Below are 14,405 nucleotides of genomic sequence, written 5' to 3'. Positions count from 1 at the left end.
TTGTGTCTGCTCCAACTCTGGAAGGTTTTAAGAAGAGATTAGACAGCCATTTGTCCGGAATGGTCTAGGATCTCCTGCTTGAGCAAGGGGTTAGACTAGAAGACCTCCAAGGTCCCTTCCAACTCTGTTCTCTTAAGGGTCTGTAAATATGATTCTGCTTCCAATCCCTTGATTATCTGTATTACCTTTCTTTCCACCTCTTCTCGTTTCTCTGAATCTGTCTTATAATGTAGTCAAAACTATATTTGAGATGAGATCTAACTGCTACAAAATATGACAAAATCATTCCTCTAATTTCAAAATTATATTGTTGTTGACTTTAGGCTGACTGATTTCTGATTTCTTGAGTCTTCTTGTTCCCCCTTTTTTTTTGAGATGGGGGAAGCTGTGGACATTTGCCATCCTGCAATCATCTGGATTTCCCCTCTTCTCTAGGATCTCTTAACAATAGTACACAAAAAAAAAAAATCTGCTACAACGTCCTACCTGTCAACGACTTCTTCAGCTTCAACCACAATAATACACAGGCAAACAATCGATACAAACTCAAGGTTAACCGCTCCAAACTCGATTGCAGAAAATAAGACTTCAGCAACAGAGTGGTCAACGCCTGGAATGCTCTACCTGACTCCGTTGTTACATCCTTAAACCCTCACAGCTTCAACCTCAAACTGTCTACCGTGGACCTCACCCCATTCCTAAGAGGTCCGTAAAGGGGGCGAGCATAAGGACACCAGTGTGTCTACAGTCCCTGTCCTGCTGTCCCCATTTATTTGTATTTATTTCTTTCGTTCATGTCCATGTTTATGGATACCTGCTATCTTGTACATGTTCGACAAAATAAATAAATAAAAAGAAAGAAGAGAAAGAAGAGAATGAATAGAAGTTCAGCCAAACACTCCTCAAACTCCATGAATATATTTGGATGGGATACATCTGCCCTTGTCAGCAAGAGAACTAGGAATTTCCTGGAAAGATGACCCTTGCTTCTAGTACCAACAGATGCCAGATAATTAAAGTCCTCCATCATGGTGATCTTGTGCCTCTTTCCTTTTAGAGAGCCTCATCAACCACTTCTCCCTGGTGAAAGGTCAGTAAACAACAGTAAAGAAGAGTTTTGCTCTTCCGTTCCTTTCAGAGCTTAAATACTCTCAACAGGATGGCCAAGTTCAAGCCGTTGAACTCTACAGAGATATATGCATTCTACAAAGCTCTCGCTTTCTTACTTTTGAAAAGTCCTGTTGGAAGAAATGTCCCTCTGGGTTCAGCTCCAAGTGGGGAGAAAGACACTGGAAACATGGGGACAGCTTGGAAAGATGATTTAATGGTGGTGGGCAGGACCACATGGTTTGAGATCCTGGGCAAAAAAAGCACATGGGTGAGAGATAGAGATAGATTTTGGGCTTTGAATTTGAGTTTGTGTTCTGATCGGTGGTCACTCCCCCATGGGGTCATGCAGGGGTAACTTTGTAGGCTGTCCTGAGTCCCAAGCTTGGTTGAGTCTTGCTGGGTGATGATGTAATGAAAGGGCTTTGGGATTCCTATTATGACCCTGCCTGAAGGAGGTAGATCTTTGTTATGCAGAATTGACTGGCTCAGGCCTTAATGGTCCATTGACAAAGGTGGGGGTGGGGAATGAGTTTCTGCCTCCCTTTTAGGAGAAATATTCTGCCCTTTTTATATTTCCTAAAATATCTCATTTTTCTAGGAGAGGGGTGGGTGTTAACTTCCTATAGTCAGATACTTTTAACAGAAAAATAATGTTGGAAAGGAGGACTTGGTAGTCTTCTAGTCCAGCCCCCTGCTCAGGCAGGAAACCCTATACCATTTCAGACAAATTGTTATCCAAACGTTCCTTAAAAACCTCCAATGTTGGAGCATTCACAACTTCTGGAAGCAAGTTATTCCACTGATTAATTGTTCTAACTGTCAGGAAGTTTCTCCTCAGTTCTAAGTTGCTTCTCTCCTTGATTAGTTCCCACCCATTGCTTCTTGTCCTGCCCTCAGGTGCTTTGGAGAATAGCTCGGCTCCCTCTTCTTTGTGGCAGCCCCTGAGATATCAGAAGACTGCTATCATATCACAATCATGTTGTTACTAGAAGAGCCAAGAATTCAGACAGGATTGCTTATTTGTTTAGCGTATGACAAAAATGTTAGAAAGCACATCACAATGACATTCTCAACGAGCAAATGTGAAACTATTTAAGAGAATAACAGAGTTGGAGGGGACCTTGGAGGTCTTCTAGTCCAACACCCTGCTCAGGCAGGAAATCCTCTACCATTTCACCCAAATGGTTGTCCAATCTCTTCCTCGAAACTTCCAGTGTTGAAGCATTGACAACCTCTGGAGGCAAGCTATTCCATGGATTCATTGTTCTCACTGTCAGGAAGTTTCTCCTTAATTCCAGGTTGCTTCTCTCCTTGATTCATTTCCACCCATGGCTTCTTGTCCTGCTCTCAGATGCTTTGGGGAATATCTCAGGGGTGGGTTCTGGCAGGCACTGCAGCCAGTTCACTTGTGTACACATTGCACACTCATGTGCTTGATGCTTGCTTTGCCTGCATTCACAGTGTGTTTAAAATTGTTCTGTGCATGCGAAGAACTGAAAAACAAGATAGCAGCACCGTAGGACAAACGGTTCAGGGGCGTGGCATGCCTGGGTCGCTGGTGGTTCCACCAAACCAAACTGCTACCAGTTCTGCCGAACCAGACCGAACCGGTCGGAACTCACCACTGAAATAGCTTGACTCTCTCTTCTTTGTGGCAGGAAATATGTCTGTCTGTGAGCCTTTCTCCTTTAAGATCAGGAAGTCCATTCCCAGCTCTGAAACTCCCTGGATAATTTACAGCCAGTCCTTCTTGCACAGCCCAACCTACACCCTAAAGTTGTGTTGTTTGTGATGGCAGCCTATGAATTTAACACACCTATAAAGGAAGGCCGCGAACTTAACAAATAAAGAACCAAAAGTATTGCAGCAGCAAACAATTCTTTAAAGGCCATTCCAGGAATTAGACCTTATCTCTACTCGTTCAATTACCTTTTCAGTGCTGCTGTGTTATCTTTTCCCAAGCAAGCAGCGTGCAGGCATATCCACAATCTGCAAATAAAAAACGAGGCTCGGATAGCTTTCAGAGCGAGGCAATAGAGGTCGTAACGTTTTTGCAAACTTGGGAGGGCAGCTTTAAAAGGCCTCATTGCTAAACCTAGAAACGGCGTTATCGGTTCCAGATGCCTCATTTAGAATAATGATTTTTTCTTTGCGTGAAGCCGTACAAATATTCTCTTCCAGAAACAAAGCAACTGCAAAAAGATTTTTTTTTACAAAAATGAAATAAATAAAAGCAAATATTTGCTATTGTCTTTGGAAATGTCTGGTCTTCCACAAGCTTTCCCCCCCCCTCACTCCAATCACATACATATGCATGCAATATTGTCTTGCAGCCCTCACTTACGAAAACATATTTGGGTTTACAAATATCCTACGCAATTATTTGCATAAAAGAATAGGATTCGCAGACAGCTTCGGAGGAGTGTTGTAAATAATATTCCTCATAGGAGCAGTCCTGCTCCCCACTCCCAAGTAATATTTGCTCAGTTATCCTTGTCTTGATTTAGACCAGGGCTCTCCAAACTTGGCATCTTGAAGACTTGTGTACCTCAAATCCCAGAATGGTGATGTCAAGGGGCAACGTAAGTGCAGAATGGGCTGTCTTCCCTCCTTCCCTGAACGTTGCGTCAATTCCTGAAGAGGCGATGGCAAGAGCATTTCTCCCTGAGCCCTGATTTCGGCGACAATTAAATTAGTTAAAAATGTTTTCCCTGCGCCCCCAGAAGTGTAATTGCTAATGTTGGATTTTCCCCCTTACCAGAGGCAGCCTCCTTGTGGAGTACTGTGAAGCTGTTGCCTTGGAAACTCCACTGTGCTGTACAGTAGAAGCCATTTTAAGGCAGTACAGTAGATGCCATTTTAAGGCACAACAGGCTGTATCTTAATAGAACACACACACCCTGAGGGGTGTTAGGGGTGTCTTACCCCCACAGTATCCATTTTAAGGCAGTACAGTAGATGCCATTTTAAGGCACAACAGGCTGTATCTTAACAGGACACACACACCGAGGGGTGTTAGGGGTGTCTTACCCCCCACAGTATTTGTTTCCAGAGGGTAAGTCATCTGTGTACCAAGTTTGGTTGAAATTGCTGGAGGCGTTCCAGAGTTATGCTGGAACACACACACACACACACACACACGCACACACACACACACACACACAGCGAGCTGTTTTTATATATATAGAAGATTTATTTTTTCCTGATAGTTTTATGAATTTATTTTTGGGTTTTTGTGGTTTTGATTGAGTGGCATGTGAACCAAATTGAAAAAAAAAGTCGAACGAAGAAGTTAGGTACAAGTACAGGGTGTGTTTCTGGGCTACCAAGGAAGTGCAGAGATTTGGATCAATTAAAATTAAAATCTTCCAGGTTGAGTTTAGGCAATGACCATCCAAAGAAATACCCCAAGTCATTTTCTGAAGCTCCCTGGAAAGAACAGTAATTAATTTGCTCTTGATTTAGAAAGGATCACACAGCTGATTGCAATTTCACACATTATGCTTTCCTGAAGATTTGGAAGGGTTTCTGACAGTTGAATATTATCTTTTGTCACCCTTTGAGGGTCACTCTTCAAAAGAAGAGCAAGCCACTCAGTTTTCTTCACCTTCCCCAAAAGTAACTTTATAGCTGCATTCAGCCAGCTTCGGAATTCACACAGTGAATCCTGCAAAACAGTTGGAGTTTCTCCGTCTGCAACTTCTGTTCCTCGTTCTGTTCATCCTTCTGCAGCTAACCTTCTTTTCAGTGGTGGGATTCAAAATTTTTTTTTTTAGCATTGCTTCAATGCCATTGCCAATACCATATAAAGAAAACTTATATAAAATGTTTTACAGGTGGCATCTCCCACCCGCAAGAATAGCCAAAATGTTTAGAAATTTAGCGCCAAATTGTTAGGAATGTGATCATGAATCAGGCATGTGCTGCCACATGTAGCAGTATGAATATTGGTGGAAAATTCAAAGGTGTCTGAGAGAGATGACCGAAGAGGAAATAGAATTTACACCAGAACTATTTCTTTTGGGAATCATAAACAATAAATATTACAAGGGGGATAATCTACTTAATACTACATATTATTATGGCAGCAAGAATGGTCTTTGCCCCAAACTGGAAATTCCAAAAGAAGAGGAAATAATTAGGAAAATTCTGACTTGGGATGAAACGGATAAATTGAAGAATAAAGATGAATCAGAATATTATAAGATCTGGGACAAATCTTTACAGAGGGTTGGAACAAAAAAGGAAAGACCCAAAAGAAGAAATGACTAAGCTTTATAGAATGGAGATTAGAATTATGCATGGAACTATAACAGTGAAAATGTATAAGATAAAAACAAAGCAACATGGTCGGAAATACAATATTTCTATATAATACTGAGTAGACCAAATGTAAATAAGCATGGTGTTTATAATGTATAACTTTATCTCTTAGTATGTATGGCCAAGACTTTGCCAGGACGGTTACACTGTGTCCAATGTTTTCAATTTAAAAAAAGTTTTTTTACTACCAGTTCTGTGGGCGTGGCTTTGTGGGCGTGGCATGGCTTTGTGGGCATGGCTTTGTGGGCGTGGCAGGGGAAGGTTACTGCAAAATCCCCATTGCCTCCCCATCCCACTAACCTTCTTTCCAGTTCCGTTCTCCTGTTCAGGGCAACAAAGGAAGATCGGCTGGGAAGCTGGGAGGCAGCACGGGTGGGGCTAGCCTATTTGCCGGTTCTCCAAACTACTCAAAATTTCGGCTGCCGGTTCTCCAGAACCTGTCAGAACTGGCTGAATCACACCTTTCCTTCTTTTGCATAATTTATGGAGGGAGGGGGTGGTCACAGAAAACAGGGGGGGGGGTCAATCTATTCTCCAAAGCACCAGAGGGCAGGATAAGAAGTAATGGGCGGATCACAAAATTGGAAAGCTGAAGAAAGTCCTAAACATGAAGATTAGATTAAGAAAATATTCGACTGTGCAGAAATGAGTAGATTAACACTACTACTCAATGGCAGAGACTAAGGGAACAAAATTATAAATTAACAATGGCAGCTGCATATAAAGAGAATTTGTACAAAATGATTTATAGATGTCACCTGAAGGATTGGCAAAAAATGTTTAGAGACAAATCAATCAAATGTTGGAAATGCCGTCAAACGCTGAGGTCATATTATCACATTTGGTGGACATGTACAAAGGCGAAAAAATACTGGACAAGAATTCGAATGCGGCTGGAGAAGATGACACAGCAACATATTGACTTAAAACCTGAATTGTTCTTGTTGGGTATCTTATCAGGGAAATGCAGTAAAGAAAATGTATATTTGATTATTCATGTAATAACTGCGGCTAGAATTGTATTTGCACAAAATTGGAAAGCTGAAGAAATCCCTAAAGATGAAAATGTGATTAAGAAGATATTAGATTGTGCAGAAACGAATAGATTTACACTAGCAACTGAAGGAAAGGAAGAATCTGATTGTTATATTATAGGGGGGTTATTTTATCATAGGTTAGAAAATGAATACGGATAAAAAGTATAAAATTAAATAATTGAGGAAGAGAAATGTTGTAACAGGAAATACGTTAAGTTGTAATGTTAAAATAAGAACAGATGTATATAAAGAATTTGGTGGCAAGCTATAACTATTATGACACACACACAAAATTGTACTCAGACGACACGCTGATTGATGAATGATGAAATGTTTGTTTTAAAAGAAAAAAAATAAAATAAACTTTTACAAAAAAAAGAAAAGAAGAAGTAACGGGTGGAAGATCATAAAAGAGAGATCCAACCTAGAATGTCAACGTAGATTCTCAACCATCCAGGCAGTTTTCCTGAAGTTGTGTGAAAGTTGAATTGTTGCAACTGCGCTATTTGTTTGAGAGACATTTCCTTGCTCATCCTCCTCAGTCAGATCAAGGCAGTTGAGAGAGAGAGAAAAAAATTAGTTCAGTTGCAATGTTCAACCTGAAGACAACTTCAGACAACCTCCAGCCTAAGGAACTAAAGTTAAATGTCCCAGCAATGAGAGCAATGTACCCGTGAAACGGCTTACCTCCAGAAATTGTGGGTGATTCGTCACTGAACGTTTTTAAGAAGTAATAACAGAATAACAGAGTTGGAATGCATCTTGGAAGTCTTCTAACCCAACCCTTGCTCAAGCATATTTATTTGTCTGGAAAGGCACGGCGTCTCCTGTTTGAGCGAAGAGTTGGACTAGAAGACCTCCAAGGTCCCGTCCAACTCCTGTTCTTTATCCCGCACAGGTTGGTGCTGCAGAAATGCATTCAGTGCAATGCATGCCGCATCCCGAACATGCCAACTTTCCCATCTCAGTGCAGTTTTTCAGCCACGGAGTGGAGCTGTTGTGAAAGCCAATCTTTGCTTTAGAAGACTCGCAATTCTTTTGCCAGCAAGAGTTGGCAACCATCTAGCTTAAAGAAAGTATTATTCTGACCGGCCAGTCTTTGTCTCTTGCCTGTTGCACGATCCACCGACCGGCTGCCACAACATGTTTTTCTCCGACAGGGCCCTTCCCAAATTAATCCAAACGCACAGTTTTGTCCTCCTATCCATCCCCTCTGCCCCAAACACGGCCCTCATTATCCCGGTCTCAGTTCCCCGGATGTCCCAGGCAGCGTCTCGTTAAATCTCAATTAGCCATTCATCAAAGTAGATGCTGTTTTTTTCAATACCCTCAAAGTTTCTATACTTCCAAAGGTGCTTTTTTTCAAGAGGTGACTGGACTTACTGGCTTTTCTTTGAAGATGTTTCGCTTCTCATCCAAGAAGCTTCTTCAGTTCTGACCGGATGGAGGGGAAGGGAAGGAATTTATACTCCTTGCAGACAGCTGGTCATTTGCATCCTTTTAGAGGGTCATTGAGGCCACCTGGAGATTTACCTGTGTCCTCAGGGTCACCTGAGTGGTGCAAATGGGGGTGGAGCCTTCTTGGAACTGCTGAAAGGACTGAGTCGTAGACTGGAGATAGAATAGCATGGAATGGAATGGAATAACAGAGTTCAAAGGGACCTTGGAGGTCTTCTAGTCCAACCCCCTAGTCCCTCTTCTTTGTGGCAGCCCCTAAGATATTGGAAGACTGCTATTGTGTCTCCCCTAGTCCTTCTTTCTATTAAACTAGACATACCCAGTTCCTGCAACCGTTCTTTGTATGTTTTAGCCTCCAGTCCCCTAATCATCTTTGTTGCTCTTCTCTGCACTCTTTCTAGAGTCTCCACATCTTTTTTACATTGTATCCCTCCCCTCTGTTGTGAGAGGGCTGTTCAATTTTGTCATCAATGGCTTCTTTGACTCCTCTTTCAAACCAGTGGTCCTCTCTGTCCAAAATGTGGACTTTGCTGTCTTCAAAAGAGTGGTCTTAGTCTTTTAAATGCAGATCGACTGCTGAATCTTGGCCTTGGCTGTCTGCAAGGAGTAACAATCCTTCCATTCCTCCCCATCCAGTCAGAACTGAAGAGGTTTCTTGGATGAGAAGGGAAACGTCTTCAAAGGAAAAACCAGAAAGTCCAGCTGGAGGGGGAAAAAAAGCACATTTGGGGACAACCATGATCTGGAGGATTGAGAATCTCCCCAGACATCTCTAGACTTCCTTTTTCAAGTTGCCGAAACCAGCTTTAATTTCACTAGATGAAATTCAAATGAAACGTGATTCAGTTTAAAGCTGAAAGGGAAGCTATTAGTTTATAAAGAAACAAAGGCCAAGTTTCCCCCAGGGACCTGATTTGGAATCTCGTCCCGTGCAAGTCTGAGAAAAATAAACCCTCCCCGAGGAGGGGGATGCACTCCCCACCAAGGGCACACGGGAAGGGCGTTTGGCCTTGTGAAGCAATCCCCCCCCCGCCCCTTCTCTGAGAGCCCTTCTTGGAACTGTTGACTGTGAGGATGCTACAATGGTCATAAGTGTGAAAAATGGTCGTAAGTCACTTTTTTCAGGGCTGTTGTAACGTAGAATGGTCAGGAAGGGAATTGTTGTAACTTGAAGACGGCCGGTAAAGTATTCTGTTCTGTTCTGTTCTGTGTCGTTCTGTTCTGTTCGATTGGGTGGCTACCATGTGATCGTAGGAAGAGTAACAGAACAGAACGGAGCTGGAAGGGCGCGCATGTGCACATCACAATCAGCTGGCCTTTGTGCATGCGGCAGTGCCAGAAACTGGAAGAGAAGATCTTCCATTTTCCAGGGTGAGGATGTGGGCCAGCCAGCTCATCAGCACATGCACATGCATGGCAGGAACTGGAAGACTTGCTGGAAGTTAGCGGAAGACTTACTTGTGCATGAGTGTGCCAGAAACTGGAAGTTCATTTTCTCTTCTCCTCTCCTCTCCTCTCCTCTCCTCTCCTCTCCTCTCCTCCCTTCCCTTCCCTATTCTATTCTATTCTATTCTATTCTATTCTATTCTATTCTATTCTATTCTATTCCATTCCATTCCATTCCATTTTCTATTCTATTCCATTCCATTTTCTATTCTATTCTATTCTATTCTATTCTATTCTATTCTATTCTATTCTATTCCATTCCATTCCATTTCCTATTCTATTCTATTCTATTCCATTCCATTCCATTCCATTTCCTATTCTATTCAATTCCCTTCCCTTCCCTATTCTATTCTATTCTATTCTATTCTATTCCATTCCATTCCATTTTCTATTCTATTCTATTCTATTCTATTCTATTCTATTCTATTCTATTCTATTCTACTCCATTTCCTATTCTATTCTATTCCATTCCATTCCATTTCCTATTCCATTCTATTCTATTCTATTCCATTCCATTCCATTCCATTTCCTATTCCATTCCATTCCATTCCATTCCATATTCTATTCTATTCTATTCTATTCTATTCTATTCCATTCCATTCCATTCCATTCCATATTCTATTCCAATTGCAATTCCGATTTCCATATGCCCTGGATCGTTTCTTTTTCCAGAATAAATTTCCCTTCCTTATTCAAGGCATTGGTTTAGTGTGTTCAGAAATCCCTCAAAATGCAATTGATTGAGTTCAATAATTTAAAAATGTACTATTCATTTTATAAAATTAATCGATCGCCCCTCTTACCCCAGGGTAACTCTGGCTGGTTTACAACCTTAGAAAGACAACATTTTGCAAAATGTACCCACACTGTGAACTAAATAACGTAACAGCAATAGCACTTAGACACCGCTTCACGGTGCTCTAAGCAGTTTAAAGAGTCAGCCTCTTGCCCCCCAACAATCTGGGTCCTCATTTTACCAACCTCAGAAGGATGGAAGGCTGAGTCAACCTTGAGCCTGTTGAGATTCGAACTGCCGAACTGCAGCTAGCAGTCAGTAGCCTGCAGTACTGCACCCTAACTACTTCTGCCATCATGGCTCTAACCCCCTCAGCCCTAACGAAAAGATGGGGAGGAGGAATGTTTGCAGACGTGGGCTGCAAATTAGAAATTAGAAGCACAGAAACATAGAGTCATAAGGATAAAATAGGGAATCATAGGGCTGGAAGAGACCTCCGAGGTCATCTAGCCCAACCCCCTGTTCAAGGCAGGAGACTTTTCTATAATCCTTTTCTCCGTCGATTAATCGTTCTCACTTCCAGGAAATTTCACCTTAGTTCTAGACTGGATCTAACCTTCTACATTCTTAAGAAAATCAACTCTTGGACAGGGTCCTAGTGTAGAAATGTATGATAACCAGGTTCCTTTTATTTACAGCCGACGCAAAGGAAACCCGTTCGGTTGTTTCCTCCTTGCAGGTCTGTGTGTGTCTCCGGTTACGAAACTTCTCCGGGGCGGGGGGGGGCGAGGGGGTGATAGAGGCGCCGCATATTAGCCGAATATTGCCTCCCGCTCCTTAGCTGTGACCGGGTGGACCGATCGCGCCGGATCTGGCCTGCAAAAGAAAGGATCCTTCACGGGCATTTTGGTAAAACAAGAGTGGAAATTTCCGATCTGTCTTTGCTGCCACCTCAAAGTTACCCAGAAGTTTACAGTCGGGGGAGGGGGGGAATTTCTGCCAAAGAAAACCGATGGAATTGGGAATTTTTGCAAACGTTTTCTTCCCTCTAATGATTACGCTTCTGGGATGTAAGGAGAAATAGGATAGGATAGGATAGGATAGGATAGGATAGGAATGGAATAGGAATAGGAATAGGAATAGGAATAGGAATAGGAATAGGAATAGGAATAGGAATAGGAATAGGAATAGGAATAGGAATAGGAATAGATGGAATGGAGTTAAATGGGATGGAACAGAATAGAAAATGTGGAATAGAATAGAACAGAACAGAGCAGAGCAGAACAGAACAGAACAGAACAGAACAGAACAGAATAGAATAGATGAAATGGAATTAAATGGAATGGAATGGAACAGAATAGAAAATGTGGAATGGAATGGAATAGAATAGAATGGAATAGAATGGAATAGAATGGAATAGAATGGAATAGAATGGAATGGAATAGAATAGAATAGAATAGAATAGAATAGAATAGAATAGAATAGAATAGCAGAGTTGGAAGGGACCTTGGAGGTCTTCTAGTCCAACCCCCTGCTCAGGCAGGAAACTACACCACTTCAGAGAATTGGTTATCTTCTTAAAAACTCCCAATGATGGAGCATTTTCAACCTCTGGAGGCAAGTTGTTCCACTGATTCTCAACTGTCAGGAAATTTCTCCTTAGTTCTAGGTGGCTTCTCTCCTCGATTAGTTTCCATCCATTCTTTCTTGTCCTGCCCTCGGGTGCCTTGGAGAATAGTTTGACTCCCTCTTCTTTGTGGCAACCCCTGAGATATTGGAAGATTGCTATCATGTCTCCCCTAGTCCTTCTTTTCATTAAACTAGACATACCCAGTTCTGGGAGAATTCTAATTTTTTTGACCCAGTAAACCTAGGAAGTGTATTTTTGGTCGGAAGATGGCATAGACCTTGGAGAAGAAGTAAAATAAAGAATATCCCTGAAAGAAGATTTCTTGCTCACTTGAAAAGCACGAATCTGCTCTGAGAAATGAAGGGACCTATTAAATGTATCTCGCTTGAATTAAGTATCAGAAATGTGACAAACGACAAAGGATCCTCTTCATTTTTCAGAGCGAAAAATGGCAAAGTAATTGTAAAAAGAACCCCTTGCTTACATTAAATGGCAATTGTCTACACGTGTCAGCAAGTGAAGCCATTTAATATTCGCGGATAAGGGAGACGGAGTTGGGAGGCGAAAGGGAAGGTGCTGGATTAAGAGAGGGGGGAGATCTGGGTTCTAATCCTCCAGAGGCTGGGGGAGGATTCGCCCGGGTTTGTCCCCCAATCAATAATAGACCGACGCCTTGAAAAGCCCCCACGCGGGTTGATTTGGGTTGACCGTCCTCATAATCTGTTTAAGAAACGGGTGGCTACTCATGAAACAGGATAAGTTCAAAATTTGCAAGTCAAGTTTAGTTACATCGTTTTTGAAAAAAATTCTCCAGGAAAACGCGTTTGTGTGTCCGCAGGAGGTGAGTACGACCCCGCGTGGGGGCTGGGGGGAGGGGGAGGGTCCAGCATCTCAAGTGGTTTCAGGTTTTACCTCCACGAAGTTCGGGCAAAGTACCTAGCTCTCCCTTCTCTACGTTTCCCCCCTCCCCTCCCTCGCAACAACAACCCTGCGAGGTGGGTCGGCCTGAGAGAAATTCCAAAGCCCTTCCTCAACAACCCTGTGAGGTGTGGCTGGCTGCGGGTGGACTTAGCCCTAGCTCTAACCACTAGGCGACGCCACCTGTCTCTTGCTCAGGGGTTCACGCCCCTCTGTGGGGAAAGCGGTGCCTACCCCGCACGCTTTCTGCGAGATGTCAGCCTGGTTGGCAAAGCTAATGATGGCTAAGAAGGGAAAACAGACCCTGGATTATTCGGTCCGCGCTTCTGCACGTCTGAATGAAACGGAACACTCAGGTTGGTTCTTAAGAAGATGCAGCATGGCTCTATTCGCCTCCCACCCCGCGACCCCCGGGACCTGAAGCCTCCTCCCTGCAGGGGATGCCCGAGGCGGCCCGGGGCCGTTGATCTCACCCGAAGGGGCAGAGAGACCAGCCTCCGGCAGAAAAAGACGCGGAGATTTCTCGGTGGAAAGGAGACCCCGAGGTGAGCCGGGGGAGTGTAGCTGGTCCTGGAGCCGACAGCGAGAGAATCAGAGGGGCGGGAAACCCCTCGATACTTCTGGGTGAGCGAACAGGGGTTGGGAGTGGGCTGCTCAGTCGGGCAGGATCGCCCCCAGAGGGCGAACTTTTGTCTGCTGCGAATCCGTGGTTGGAGATCGGTCGGTCGTTGAGGCCGAAGAGAGAGAGATCCCATGTCAGACGTGTCGATCCTCGATGGGCAAAGAAAGCTCGGGCCAGGTTTTCACGCGTGTCCGAGAAGGCAGCTCCTTTCAGCTGATTGAAGACCTTCGGGCTGGCAGCAGAGGCGCAGCGGCTCCGAGCGAAGCTGGATCCTCCTGCCCCGGAGGGGAAGTAGCCTTTGCCCGGCCTCCGTCCCGCGGCTGCCCAAGCCACGACTCACTCGCTCTCCCCTCAACCCCACCCACGGCCACCCGGCACGGTCAGCAAGGGGTTAACGCCGCGCGCTTTAGCCCGCGCGGGTTCCTTATAGTTATAGCCGCGCAGCTCCTGCCCGAGGCGCAGAGGCTCCTCTCTTTCGCCGGGCGCGGGGTTTCCCTCCGCCCCTTCCTCCTTTTTCATGCCGCCCCCAACCCTGGCCAGGCTCCCCACCGCGGATGCCAGGCTCGCTTCTCCCGCGGTAAGCCCCCTCCCCCAAAAGCCGGTCGGTTGGGGAGGGAATCCCAAGCTCTGGGCTACGGAGGGTGGGGAGTAGTGGGTCTGTGGGGAAGGGAGGGGGTCCGGGGTGGGGAGGGGGTCTGTGGGGAAGGGAGGGGGTCGGGGGAGGAAGGGAGGGGTAGGGACGGGGTCTGTGGGCAAAGGGAGGGGTCTCGCGGGGGGGGGAGGCGCCTGTCCGCCCGCCCCTCCTTCAACCTGGCGCCGGAGGGCGGGGGGCGCGCTTGTCCCTCTCGGCTCCTACGCTCGGCTTCCAGGGAGCGCGGCTGGCAGGCGCGAGTCGGTGAGCGGCGGGTCCCGGGCAGAGAAGGGGGCCTCGCCCGGCCCGCCAGCCCCCGGTTGAGTCTCAGGCGGGGCGCGCGGGGGGCGTTCCAGGCTTCGCGAGACTCCAGGTAACTCAGTTTTAAGCTCTGCCGCCTCTTCCTCCCTCCGTCCCCTGCCCCAGCTGGAGTCTCCCCCTCCGAGAGGCGGGAAGGCGACCTCCGCTTGGATCGCTCTCTGCCCCCCCCCCCC

At 45.0% G+C, this 14,405-nt stretch overlaps 1 protein-coding gene across 3 annotated transcripts in view; it reads left to right on the top strand.

Moving 5' to 3' along the window:
* Nucleotides 1–12,560: 12,560 nt before the first annotated feature.
* The window catches only part of NTF3 (neurotrophin 3), a 72,862-nt gene continuing 71,017 nt past the window's right edge, over nt 12,561–14,405 (top strand). Inside the window, exon 1 of one of the 3 annotated variants that reach the window (XM_081957997.1) lies at nt 12,561–12,581. The gene's annotated coding sequence lies outside the window, so the exon portion shown is untranslated. Of the gene's footprint in view, nt 12,582–13,659; nt 13,858–14,148; nt 14,285–14,405 lie in introns of those variants that run through there. The other 2 variants (XM_081957994.1, XM_081957996.1) reach the window with 2 other exon arrangements.

Source organism: Natrix helvetica, assembly GCF_964273705.1.
Source record: "Natrix helvetica genome assembly, chromosome: 6".
Classification (NCBI taxonomy): Eukaryota; Metazoa; Chordata; class Lepidosauria; order Squamata; family Natricidae; genus Natrix; species Natrix helvetica.
This window is presented reverse-complemented; position numbering and strand designations above follow the sequence as displayed.